Here is a 12,732-nt window from a genome sequence, read left to right as displayed (position 1 = left end):
TTTTTTGCACAGCTAGTTGCCTCCAGGAGGCCACAAGAGGGAGACAAGGGACTGCAAAATGGAAAATAAGCATCCACCAACTTTACAGACAACTTCTCCTTGCTCCTACAACCTCCATCCTTGCACAGTTTGTTATTCTTCTAGGTAACATAGTAACAAATCCAAATTGCTGCTCTCTTTGTAGGCAAGCAAGGCTTTGTTGCAACTGCAATTCTTACTCCTTCTTGAAATGTAGGGACGACAGTACATTCCATCACATCCATCTAGTGTACACAGGTAGGTCCATTGTGGCGGGCGGGCGGCTTTAATGGCTGTTTGCTGTTCCCCTACTCCACTCCACTATTTGACTGTGGTGCTGCATCAATCAGTGGCTGGCTCAGGTGCAGCTCTTTAACTTACCTAAAAGGGAGGGCGGAGAGAAGACAAGGAAGGTGAATGAGCTGTTCCAATGTGAAATGCCGGAAACACAGACACACAGACGACACAAAACAAGAGGTGTTAATGTATTCATTAATTGCATTTAATCAATTAGCTCATTATCACTCATGCATTGTCCAACAGGTGTTGAAATAATGGGATTAAAAGGGGAGATCCCTTCAGAAAGACAGAAACAATGGCAAACACAAAAAACACTTTTGGAATCTGATTTTAGTCAACACATAAGGAAAGGGTGCACCGGTCCTGGAAATACTGCAATACCAGGTCAATGCGTGGAGTGGACAGAGCAAGCTCTATTTCCATCTCCCTGTTGTAAAAATCCATTTAATATATGGTCCCCAGATAGGGGACGTATCAGATATTAAACTGATAAGAACAGATACTACACTTGATCTTAGCCAAAAGGCCGAGAAGCGATAACCCGAACGGGCCGCGCGTTGCCCGAGCCTGCCCGATACTGCTGTTCAGCCCTTGCAGCGATTCAGCCTACTTCTAGGCAATTCCATGGGGCCCTGCAGGCTCACACACTCACAGCTACACGGGAGGTGAATAAAGGCCGGAGAGGAAGCCAGACAGGATTTGCTTCTTTTGCTTGCACCACTATGCAGTGCTGAAAGAGGAGGAATCTACATAAAAATGCCTTCCTGGCAACGCCCAAATGCCCTGCTGCCATGCAGATAAACACTGGCAGCGGCAGCCAGTGCATGCCCACAGCCACCCCTTGTTCCTTCACACCTTGTATCAGCTGTAATCCAGTCCAGTCCAGTGCTGCCTGCTGAGCAGCACTGACCAACACTGCCTGGGCCCAGGCTTTTATCTCTGAGGCCCCATTATGATGTCAGAAAGCTGGCTCTGGCTCCTCAGGGCTCCACTATGACACGTGCAAAGTTCCGTCTGAACTTTATATAAGACGGTGCGGCTCAGTCAGTCACTCAGTGTTGCCTGAGAGGGCAACACTGCAACAGCCGGCCGCCAGGCTGTCTTTTTTTGCACAGCTAGTTGCCTCCAGGAGGCCACAAGAGGGAGACAAGGGACTGCAAAATGGAAAATAAGCATCCACCAACTTTACAGACAACTTCTCCTTGCTCCTACAACCTCCATCCTTGCACAGTTTGTTATTCTTCTAGGTAACATAGTAACAAATCCAAATTGCTGCTCTCTTTGTAGGCAAGCAAGGCTTTGTTGCAACTGCAATTCTTACTCCTTCTTGAAATGTAGGGACGACAGTACATTCCATCACATCCATCTAGTGTACACAGGTAGGTCCATTGTGGCGGGCGGGCGGGCGGGCGGGCGGCTTTAATGGCTGTTTGCTGTTCCCCTACTCCACTCCACTATTTGACTGTGGTGCTGCATCAATCAGTGGCTGGCTCAGGTGCAGCTCTTTAACTTACCTAAAAGGGAGGGCAGAGAGAAGACAAGGAAGGTGAATGAGCTGTTCCAATGTGAAATGCCGGAAACACAGACACACAGACGACACAAAACAAGAGGTGGCAATGTATTCATTAATTGCATTTAATCAATTAGCTCATTATCACTCATGCATTGTCCAACAGGTGTTGAAATAATGGGATTAAAAGGGGAGATCCCTTCAGAAAGACAGAAACAATGGCAAACACAAAAAACACTTTTGGAATCTGATTTTAGTCAACACATAAGGAAAGGGTGCACCGGTCCTGGAAATACTGCAATACCAGGTCAATGCGTGGAGTGGACAGAGCAAGCTCTATTTCCATCTCCCTGTTCTAAAAATCCATTTAATATATGGTCCCCAGATAGGGGACGTATCAGATATTAAACTGATAAGAACAGATACTACACTTGATCTTAGCCAAAAGGCCGAGAAGCGATAACCCGAACGGGCCGCGCGTTGCCCGAGCCTGCCCGATACTGCTGTTCAGCCCTTGCAGCGATTCAGCCTACTTCTAGGCAATTCCATGGGGCCCTGCAGGCTCACACACTCACAGCTACACGGGAGGTGAATAAAGGCCGGAGAGGAAGCCAGACAGGATTTGCTTCTTTTGCTTGCACCACAATGCAGTGCTGAAAGAGGAGGAATCTACATAAAAACGCCTTCCTGGCAACGCCCAAATGCCCTGCTGCCATGCAGATAAACACTGGCAGCGGCAGCCAGTGCATGCCCACAGCCACCCCTTGTTCCTTCACACCTTGTATCAGCTGTAATCCAGTCCAGTCCAGTGCTGCCTGCTGAGCAGCACTGACCAACACTGCCTGGGCCCAGGCTTTTATCTCTGAGGCCCCATTATGATGTCAGAAAGCTGGCTCTGGCTCCTCAGGGCTCCACTATGACACGTGCAAAGTTCCGTCTGAACTTTATATAAGACGGTGCGGCTCAGTCAGTCACTCAGTGTTGCCTGAGAGGGCAACACTGCAACAGCCGGCCGCCAGGCTGTCTTTTTTTGCACAGCTAGTTGCCTCCAGGAGGCCACAAGAGGGAGACAAGGGACTGCAAAATGGAAAATAAGCATCCACCAACTTTACAGACAACTTCTCCTTGCTCCTACAACCTCCATCCTTGCACAGTTTGTTATTCTTCTAGGTAACATAGTAACAAATCCAAATTGCTGCTCTCTTTGTAGGCAAGCAAGGCTTTGTTGCAACTGCAATTCTTACTCCTTCTTGAAATGTAGGGACGACAGTACATTCCATCACATCCATCTAGTGTACACAGGTAGGTCCATTGTGGCGGGCGGGCGGGCGGCTTTAATGGCTGTTTGCTGTTCCCCTACTCCACTCCACTATTTGACTGTGGTGCTGCATCAATCAGTGGCTGGCTCAGGTGCAGCTCTTTAACTTACCTAAAAGGGAGGGCGGAGAGAAGACAAGGAAGGTGAGTGAGCTGTTCCAATGTGAAATGCCGGAAACACAGACACACAGACGACACAAAACAAGAGGTGGCAATGTATTCATTAATTGCATTTAATCAATTAGCTCATTATCACTCATGCATTGTCCAACAGGTGTTGAAATAATGGGATTAAAAGGGGAGATCCCTTCAGAAAGACAGAAACAATGGCAAACACAAAAAACACTTTTGGAATCTGATTTTAGTCAACACATAAGGAAAGGGTGCACCGGTCCTGGAAATACTGCAATACCAGGTCAATGCGTGGAGTGGACAGAGCAAGCTCTATTTCCATCTCCCTGTTCTAAAAATCCATTTAATATATGGTCCCCAGATAGGGGACGTATCAGATATTAAACTGATAAGAACAGATACTACACTTGATCTTAGCCAAAAGGCCGAGAAGCGATAACCCGAACGGGCCGCGCGTTGCCCGAGCCTGCCCGATACTGCTGTTCAGCCCTTGCAGCGATTCAGCCTACTTCTAGGCAATTCCATGGGGCCCTGCAGGCTCACACACTCACAGCTACACGGGAGGTGAATAAAGGCCGGAGAGGAAGCCAGACAGGATTTGCTTCTTTTGCTTGCACCACAATGCAGTGCTGAAAGAGGAGGAATCTACAAAAAAAACGCCTTCCTGGCAACGCCCAAATGCCCTGCTGCCATGCAGATAAACACTGGCAGCGGCAGCCAGTGCATGCCCACAGCCACCCCTTGTTCCTTCACACCTTGTATCAGCTGTAATCCAGTCCAGTCCAGTGCTGCCTGCTGAGCAGCACTGACCAACACTGCCTGGGCCCAGGCTTTTATCTCTGAGGCCCCATTATGATGTCAGAAAGCTGGCTCTGGCTCCTCAGGGCTCCACTATGACACGTGCAAAGTTCCGTCTGAACTTTATATAAGACGGTGCGGCTCAGTCAGTCACTCAGTGTTGCCTGAGAGGGCAACACTGCAACAGCCGGCCGCCAGGCTGTCTTTTTTTGCACAGCTAGTTGCCTCCAGGAGGCCACAAGAGGGAGACAAGGGACTGCAAAATGGAAAATAAGCATCCACCAACTTTACAGACAACTTCTCCTTGCTCCTACAACCTCCATCCTTGCACAGTTTGTTATTCTTCTAGGTAACATAGTAACAAATCCAAATTGCTGCTCCCTTTGTAGGCAAGCAAGGCTTTGTTGCAACTGCAATTCTTACTCCTTCTTGAAATGTAGGGACGACAGTACATTCCATCACATCCATCTAGTGTACACAGGTAGGTCCATTGTGGCGGGCGGGCGGGCGGGCGGCTTTAATGGCTGTTTGCTGTTCCCCTACTCCACTCCACTATTTGACTGTGGTGCTGCATCAATCAGTGGCTGGCTCAGGTGCAGCTCTTTAACTTACCTAAAAGGGAGGGCGGAGAGAAGACAAGGAAGGTGAATGAGCTGTTCCAATGTGAAATGCCGGAAACACAGACACACAGACGACACAAAACAAGAGGTGGCAATGTATTCATTAATTGCATTTAATCAATTAGCTCATTATCACTCATGCATTGTCCAACAGGTGTTGAAATAATGGGATTAAAAGGGGAGATCCCTTCAGAAAGACAGAAACAATGGCAAACACAAAAAACACTTTTGGAATCTGATTTTAGTCAACACATAAGGAAAGGGTGCACCGGTCCTGGAAATACTGCAATACCAGGTCAATGCGTGGAGTGGACAGAGCAAGCTCTATTTCCATCTCCCTGTTCTAAAAATCCATTTAATATATGGTCCCCAGATAGGGGACGTATCAGATATTAAACTGATAAGAACAGATACTACACTTGATCTTAGCCAAAAGGCAGAGAAGCGATAACCCGAACGGGCCGCGCGTTGCCCGAGCCTGCTCGATACTGCTGTTCAGCCCTTGCAGCGATTCAGCCTACTTCTAGGCAATTCCATGGGGCCCTGCAGGCTCACACACTCACAGCTACACGGGAGGTGAATAAAGGCCGGAGAGGAAGCCAGACAGGATTTGCTTCTTTTGCTTGCACCACAATGCAGTGCTGAAAGAGGAGGAATCTACATAAAAACGCCTTCCTGGCAACGCCCAAATGCCCTGCTGCCATGCAGATAAACACTGGCAGCGGCAGCCAGTGCATGCCCACAGCCACCCCTTGTTCCTTCACACCTTGTATCAGCTGTAATCCAGTCCAGTCCAGTGCTGCCTGCTGAGCAGCACTGACCAACACTGCCTGGGCCCAGGCTTTTATCTCTGAGGCCCCATTATGATGTCAGAAAGCTGGCTCTGGCTCCTCAGGGCTCCACTATGACACGTGCAAAGTTCCGTCTGAACTTTATATAAGACGGTGCGGCTCAGTCAGTCACTCAGTGTTGCCTGAGAGGGCAACACTGCAACAGCCGGCCGCCAGGCTGTCTTTTTTTGCACAGCTAGTTGCCTCCAGGAGGCCACAAGAGGGAGACAAGGGACTGCAAAATGGAAAATAAGCATCCACCAACTTTACAGACAACTTCTCCTTGCTCCTACAACCTCCATCCTTGCACAGTTTGTTATTCTTCTAGGTAACATAGTAACAAATCCAAATTGCTGCTCTCTTTGTAGGCAAGCAAGGCTTTGTTGCAACTGCAATTCTTACTCCTTCTTGAAATGTAGGGACGACAGTACATTCCATCACATCCATCTAGTGTACACAGGTAGGTCCATTGTGGCGGGCGGGCGGGCGGGCGGCTTTAATGGCTGTTTGCTGTTCCCCTACTCCACTCCACTATTTGACTGTGGTGCTGCATCAATCAGTGGCTGGCTCAGGTGCAGCTCTTTAACTTACCTAAAAGGGAGGGCGGAGAGAAGACAAGGAAGGTGAATGAGCTGTTCCAATGTGAAATGCCGGAAACACAGACACACAGACGACACAAAACAAGAGGTGGCAATGTATTCATTAATTGCATTTAATCAATTAGCTCATTATCACTCATGCATTGTCCAACAGGTGTTGAAATAATGGGATTAAAAGGGGAGATTCCTTCAGAAAGACAGAAACAATGGCAAACACAAAAAACACTTTTGGAATCTGATTTTAGTCAACACATAAGGAAAGGGTGCACCGGTCCTGGAAATACTGCAATACCAGGTCAATGCGTGGAGTGGACAGAGCAAGCTCTATTTCCATCTCCCTGTTCTAAAAATCCATTTAATATATGGTCCCCAGATAGGGGACGTATCAGATATTAAACTGATAAGAACAGATACTACACTTGATCTTAGCCAAAAGGCCGAGAAGCGATAACCCGAACGGGCCGCGCGTTGCCCGAGCCTGCCCGATACTGCTGTTCAGCCCTTGCAGCGATTCAGCCTACTTCTAGGCAATTCCATGGGGCCCTGCAGGCTCACACACTCACAGCTACACGGGAGGTGAATAAAGGCCGGAGAGGAAGCCAGACAGGATTTGCTTCTTTTGCTTGCACCACAATGCAGTGCTGAAAGAGGAGGAATCGACATAAAAACGCCTTCCTGGCAACGCCCAAATGCCCTGCTGCCATGCAGATAAACACTGGCAGCGGCAGCCAGTGCATGCCCACAGCCACCCCTTGTTCCTTCACACCTTGTATCAGCTGTAATCCAGTCCAGTCCAGTGCTGCCTGCTGAGCAGCACTGACCAACACTGCCTGGGCCCAGGCTTTTATCTCTGAGGCCCCATTATGATGTCAGAAAGCTGGCTCTGGCTCCTCAGGGCTCCACTATGACACGTGCAAAGTTCCGTCTGAACTTTATATAAGACGGTGCGGCTCAGTCAGTCACTCAGTGTTGCCTGAGAGGGCAACACTGCAACAGCCGGCCGCCAGGCTGTCTTTTTTTGCACAGCTAGTTGCCTCCAGGAGGCCACAAGAGGGAGACAAGGGACTGCAAAATGGAAAATAAGCATCCACCAACTTTACAGACAACTTCTCCTTGCTCCTACAACCTCCATCCTTGCACAGTTTGTTATTCTTCTAGGTAACATAGTAACAAATCCAAATTGCTGCTCTCTTTGTAGGCAAGCAAGGCTTTGTTGCAACTGCAATTCTTACTCCTTCTTGAAATGTAGGGACGACAGTACATTCCATCACATCCATCTAGTGTACACAGGTAGGTCCATTGTGGCGGGCGGGCGGGCGGCTTTAATGGCTGTTTGCTGTTCCCCTACTCCACTCCACTATTTGACTGTGGTGCTGCATCAATCAGTGGCTGGCTCAGGTGCAGCTCTTTAACTTACCTAAAAGGGAGGGCGGAGAGAAGACAAGGAAGGTCAATGAGCTGTTCCAATGTGAAATGCCGGAAACACAGACACACAGACGACACAAAACAAGAGGTGGCAATGTATTCATTAATTGCATTTAATCAATTAGCTCATTATCACTCATGCATTGTCCAACAGGTGTTGAAATAATGGGATTAAAAGGGGAGATCCCTTCAGAAAGACAGAAACAATGGCAAACACAAAAAACACTTTTGGAATCTGATTTTAGTCAACACATAAGGAAAGGGTGCACCGGTCCTGGAAATACTGCAATACCTGGTCAATGCGTGGAGTGGACAGAGCAAGCTCTATTTCCATCTCCCTGTTCTAAAAATCCATTTAATATATGGTCCCCAGATAGGGGACGTATCAGATATTAAACTGATAAGAACAGATACTACACTTGATCTTAGCCAAAAGGCCGAGAAGCGATAACCCGAACGGGCCGCGCGTTGCCCGAGCCTGCCCGATACTGCTGTTCAGCCCTTGCAGCGATTCAGCCTACTTCTAGGCAATTCCATGGGGCCCTGCAGGCTCACACACTCACAGCTACACGGGAGGTGAATAAAGGCCGGAGAGGAAGCCAGACAGGATTTGCTTCTTTTGCTTGCACCACAATGCAGTGCTGAAAGAGGAGGAATCTACATAAAAACGCCTTCCTGGCAACGCCCAAATGCCCTGCTGCCATGCAGATAAACACTGGCAGCGGCAGCCAGTGCATGCCCACAGCCACCCCTTGTTCCTTCACACCTTGTATCAGCTGTAATCCAGTCCAGTCCAGTGCTGCCTGCTGAGCAGCACTGACCAACACTGCCTGGGCCCAGGCTTTTATCTCTGAGGCCCCATTATGATGTCAGAAAGCTGGTTCTGGCTCCTCAGGGCTCCACTATGACACGTGCAAAGTTCCGTCTGAACTTTATATAAGACGGTGCGGCTCAGTCAGTCACTCAGTGTTGCCTGAGAGGGCAACACTGCAACAGCCGGCCGCCAGGCTGTCTTTTTTTGCACAGCTAGTTGCCTCCAGGAGGCCACAAGAGGGAGACAAGGGACTGCAAAATGGAAAATAAGCATCCACCAACTTTACAGACAACTTCTCCTTGCTCCTACAACCTCCATCCTTGCACAGTTTGTTATTCTTCTAGGTAACATAGTAACAAATCCAAATTGCTGCTCTCTTTGTAGGCAAGCAAGGCTTTGTTGCAACTGCAATTCTTACTCCTTCTTGAAATGTAGGGACGACAGTACATTCCATCACATCCATCTAGTGTACACAGGTAGGTCCATTGTGGCGGGCGGGCGGGCGGCTTTAATGGCTGTTTGCTGTTCCCCTACTCCACTCCACTATTTGACTGTGGTGCTGCATCAATCAGTGGCTGGCTCAGCTGCAGCTCTTTAACTTACCTAAAAGGGAGGGCGGAGAGAAGACAAGGAAGGTGAATGAGCTGTTCCAATGTGAAATGCCGGAAACACAGACACACAGACGACACAAAACAAGAGGTGGCAATGTATTCATTAATTGCATTTAATCAATTAGCTCATTATCACTCATGCATTGTCCAACAGGTGTTGAAATAATGGGATTAAAAGGGGAGATCCCTTCAGAAAGACAGAAACAATGGCAAACACAAAAAACACTTTTGGAATCTGATTTTAGTCAACACATAAGGAAAGGGTGCACCGGTCCTGGAAATACTGCAATACCAGGTCAATGCGTGGAGTGGACAGAGCAAGCTCTATTTCCATCTCCCTGTTGTAAAAATCCATTTAATATATGGTCCCCAGATAGGGGACGTATCAGATATTAAACTGATAAGAACAGATACTACACTTGATCTTAGCCAAAAGGCCGAGAAGCGATAACCCGAACGGGCCGCGCGTTGCCCGAGCCTGCCCGATACTGCTGTTCAGCCCTTGCAGCGATTCAGCCTACTTCTAGGCAATTCCATGGGGCCCTGCAGGCTCACACACTCACAGCTACACGGGAGGTGAATAAAGGCCGGAGAGGAAGCCAGACAGGATTTGCTTCTTTTGCTTGCACCACTATGCAGTGCTGAAAGAGGAGGAATCTACATAAAAATGCCTTCCTGGCAACGCCCAAATGCCCTGCTGCCATGCAGATAAACACTGGCAGCGGCAGCCAGTGCATGCCCACAGCCACCCCTTGTTCCTTCACACCTTGTATCAGCTGTAATCCAGTCCAGTCCAGTGCTGCCTGCTGAGCAGCACTGACCAACACTGCCTGGGCCCAGGCTTTTATCTCTGAGGCCCCATTATGATGTCAGAAAGCTGGCTCTGGCTCCTCAGGGCTCCACTATGACACGTGCAAAGTTCCGTCTGAACTTTATATAAGACGGTGCGGCTCAGTCAGTCACTCAGTGTTGCCTGAGAGGGCAACACTGCAACAGCCGGCCGCCAGGCTGTCTTTTTTTGCACAGCTAGTTGCCTCCAGGAGGCCACAAGAGGGAGACAAGGGACTGCAAAATGGAAAATAAGCATCCACCAACTTTACAGACAACTTCTCCTTGCTCCTACAACCTCCATCCTTGCACAGTTTGTTATTCTTCTAGGTAACATAGTAACAAATCCAAATTGCTGCTCTCTTTGTAGGCAAGCAAGGCTTTGTTGCAACTGCAATTCTTACTCCTTCTTGAAATGTAGGGACGACAGTACATTCCATCACATCCATCTAGTGTACACAGGTAGGTCCATTGTGGCGGGCGGGCGGGCGGCTTTAATGGCTGTTTGCTGTTCCCCTACTCCACTCCACTATTTGACTGTGGTGCTGCATCAATCAGTGGCTGGCTCAGGTGCAGCTCTTTAACTTACCTAAAAGGGAGGGCGGAGAGAAGACAAGGAAGGTGAATGAGCTGTTCCAATGTGAAATGCCGGAAACACAGACACACAGACGACACAAAACAAGAGGTGGCAATGTATTCATTAATTGCATTTAATCAATTAGCTCATTATCATTCATGCATTGTCCAACAGGTGTTGAAATAATGGGATTAAAAGGGGAGATCCCTTCAGAAAGACAGAAACAATGGCAAACACAAAAAACACTTTTGGAATCTGATTTTAGTCAACACATAAGGAAAGGGTGCACCGGTCCTGGAAATACTGCAATACCAGGTCAATGCGTGGAGTGGACAGAGCAAGCTCTATTTCCATCTCCCTGTTCTAAAAATCCATTTAATATATGGTCCCCAGATAGGGGACGTATCAGATATTAAACTGATAAGAACAGATACTACACTTGATCTTAGCCAAAAGGCCGAGAAGCGATAACCCGAACGGGCCGCGCGTTGCCCGAGCCTGCCCGATACTGCTGTTCAGCCCTTGCAGCGATTCAGCCTACTTCTAGGCAATTCCATGGGGCCCTGCAGGCTCACACACTCACAGCTACACGGGAGGTGAATAAAGGCCGGAGAGGAAGCCAGACAGGATTTGCTTCTTTTGCTTGCACCACAATGCAGTGCTGAAAGAGGAGGAATCTACATAAAAACGCCTTCCTGGCAACGCCCAAATGCCCTGCTGCCATGCAGATAAACACTGGCAGCGGCAGCCAGTGCATGCCCACAGCCACCCCTTGTTCCTTCACACCTTGTATCAGCTGTAATCCAGTCCAGTCCAGTGCTGCCTGCTGAGCAGCACTGACCAACACTGCCTGGGCCCAGGCTTTTATCTCTGAGGCCCCATTATGATGTCAGAAAGCTGGCTCTGGCTCCTCAGGGCTCCACTATGACACGTGCAAAGTTCCGTCTGAACTTTATATAAGACGGTGCGGCTCAGTCAGTCACTCAGTGTTGCCTGAGAGGGCAACACTGCAACAGCCGGCCGCCAGGCTGTCTTTTTTTGCACAGCTAGTTGCCTCCAGGAGGCCACAAGAGGGAGACAAGGGACTGCAAAATGGAAAATAAGCATCCACCAACTTTACAGACAACTTCTCCTTGCTCCTACAACCTCCATCCTTGCACAGTTTGTTATTCTTCTAGGTAACATAGTAACAAATCCAAATTGCTGCTCTCTTTGTAGGCAAGCAAGGCTTTGTTGCAACTGCAATTCTTACTCCTTCTTGAAATGTAGGGACGACAGTACATTCCATCACATCCATCTAGTGTACACAGGTAGGTCCATTGTGGCGGGCGGGGTGGCGGGCGGGCGGGCGGGCGGGCGGCTTTAATGGCTGTTTGCTGTTCCCCTACTCCACTCCACTATTTGACTGTGGTGCTGCATCAATCAGTCGCTGGCTCAGGTGCAGCTCTTTAACTTACCTAAAAGGGAGGGCGGAGAGAAGACAAGGAAGGTGAATGAGCTGTTCCAATGTGAAATGCCGGAAACACAGACACACAGACGACACAAAACAAGAGGTGGCAATGTATTCATTAATTGCATTTAATCAATTAGCTCATTATCACTCATGCATTGTCCAACAGGTGTTGAAATAATGGGATTAAAAGGGGAGATCCCTTCAGAAAGACAGAAACAATGGCAAACACAAAAAACACTTTTGGAATCTGATTTTAGTCAACACATAAGGAAAGGGTGCACCGGTCCTGGAAATACTGCAATACCAGGTCAATGCATGGAGTGGACAGAGCAAGCTCTATTTCCATCTCCCTGTTCTAAAAATCCATTTAATATATGGTCCCCAGATAGGGGACGTATCAGATATTAAACTGATAAGAACAGATACTACACTTGATCTTAGCCAAAAGGCAGAGAAGCGATAACCCAAACGGGCCGCGCGTTGCCCGAGCCTGCCCGATACTGCTGTTCAGCCCTTGCAGCGATTCAGCCTACTTCTAGGCAATTCCATGGGGCCCTGCAGGCTCACACACTCACAGCTACACGGGAGGTGAATAAAGGCCGGAGAGGAAGCCAGACAGGATTTGCTTCTTTTGCTTGCACCACAATGCAGTGCTGAAAGAGGAGGAATCGACATAAAAACGCCTTCCTGGCAACGCCCAAATGCCCTGCTGCCATGCAGATAAACACTGGCAGCGGCAGCCAGTGCATGCCCACAGCCACCCCTTGTTCCTTCACACCTTGTATCAGCTGTAATCCAGTCCAGTCCAGTGCTGCCTGCTGAGCAGCACTGACCAACACTGCCTGGGCCCAGGCTTTTATCTCTGAGGCCCCATTATGATGTCAGAAAGCTGGCTCTGGC

General features: G+C 48.7%; 9 non-coding genes across 9 annotated transcripts; all 9 read right to left on the bottom strand.

The window, feature by feature from the left end:
• Positions 1-665: 665 nt before the first annotated feature.
• LOC142714031 (U2 spliceosomal RNA) lies at positions 666-856 on the bottom strand. The gene has a single exon (XR_012870252.1). It is a non-coding gene; the product is annotated as a U2 spliceosomal RNA (small nuclear RNA).
• A 1,242-nt stretch (positions 857-2,098) lies between these two features.
• LOC142714000 (U2 spliceosomal RNA) lies at positions 2,099-2,289 on the bottom strand. The gene has a single exon (XR_012870224.1). It is a non-coding gene; the product is annotated as a U2 spliceosomal RNA (small nuclear RNA).
• A 1,234-nt stretch (positions 2,290-3,523) lies between these two features.
• Positions 3,524-3,714, bottom strand: LOC142714046 (U2 spliceosomal RNA). Its single transcript, XR_012870264.1, has one exon. It is a non-coding gene; the product is annotated as a U2 spliceosomal RNA (small nuclear RNA).
• Positions 3,715-4,953: 1,239 nt separating this feature from the next.
• Positions 4,954-5,144, bottom strand: LOC142714025 (U2 spliceosomal RNA). Its single transcript, XR_012870247.1, has one exon. It is a non-coding gene; the product is annotated as a U2 spliceosomal RNA (small nuclear RNA).
• Positions 5,145-6,382: 1,238 nt separating this feature from the next.
• On the bottom strand, positions 6,383-6,573 carry LOC142714035 (U2 spliceosomal RNA). Its single transcript, XR_012870256.1, has one exon. It is a non-coding gene; the product is annotated as a U2 spliceosomal RNA (small nuclear RNA).
• A 1,234-nt stretch (positions 6,574-7,807) lies between these two features.
• LOC142714038 (U2 spliceosomal RNA) lies at positions 7,808-7,998 on the bottom strand. Its single transcript, XR_012870259.1, has one exon. It is a non-coding gene; the product is annotated as a U2 spliceosomal RNA (small nuclear RNA).
• A 1,234-nt stretch (positions 7,999-9,232) lies between these two features.
• Positions 9,233-9,423, bottom strand: LOC142714030 (U2 spliceosomal RNA). Its single transcript, XR_012870251.1, has one exon. It is a non-coding gene; the product is annotated as a U2 spliceosomal RNA (small nuclear RNA).
• A 1,234-nt stretch (positions 9,424-10,657) lies between these two features.
• Positions 10,658-10,848, bottom strand: LOC142714023 (U2 spliceosomal RNA). The gene has a single exon (XR_012870245.1). It is a non-coding gene; the product is annotated as a U2 spliceosomal RNA (small nuclear RNA).
• Positions 10,849-12,102: 1,254 nt separating this feature from the next.
• On the bottom strand, positions 12,103-12,293 carry LOC142714028 (U2 spliceosomal RNA). The gene has a single exon (XR_012870250.1). It is a non-coding gene; the product is annotated as a U2 spliceosomal RNA (small nuclear RNA).
• Between the last annotated feature and the right edge of the window lie 439 nt (positions 12,294-12,732).

The sequence above is a fragment of the Rhinoderma darwinii genome, unplaced genomic scaffold (assembly GCF_050947455.1).
Source record: "Rhinoderma darwinii isolate aRhiDar2 unplaced genomic scaffold, aRhiDar2.hap1 Scaffold_4374, whole genome shotgun sequence".
NCBI lineage: Eukaryota > Metazoa > Chordata > Amphibia > Anura > Rhinodermatidae > Rhinoderma > Rhinoderma darwinii.
The sequence above is the reverse complement of the archived record's forward strand: the minus strand, read 5'-3'. Positions and strand labels throughout refer to the sequence as shown.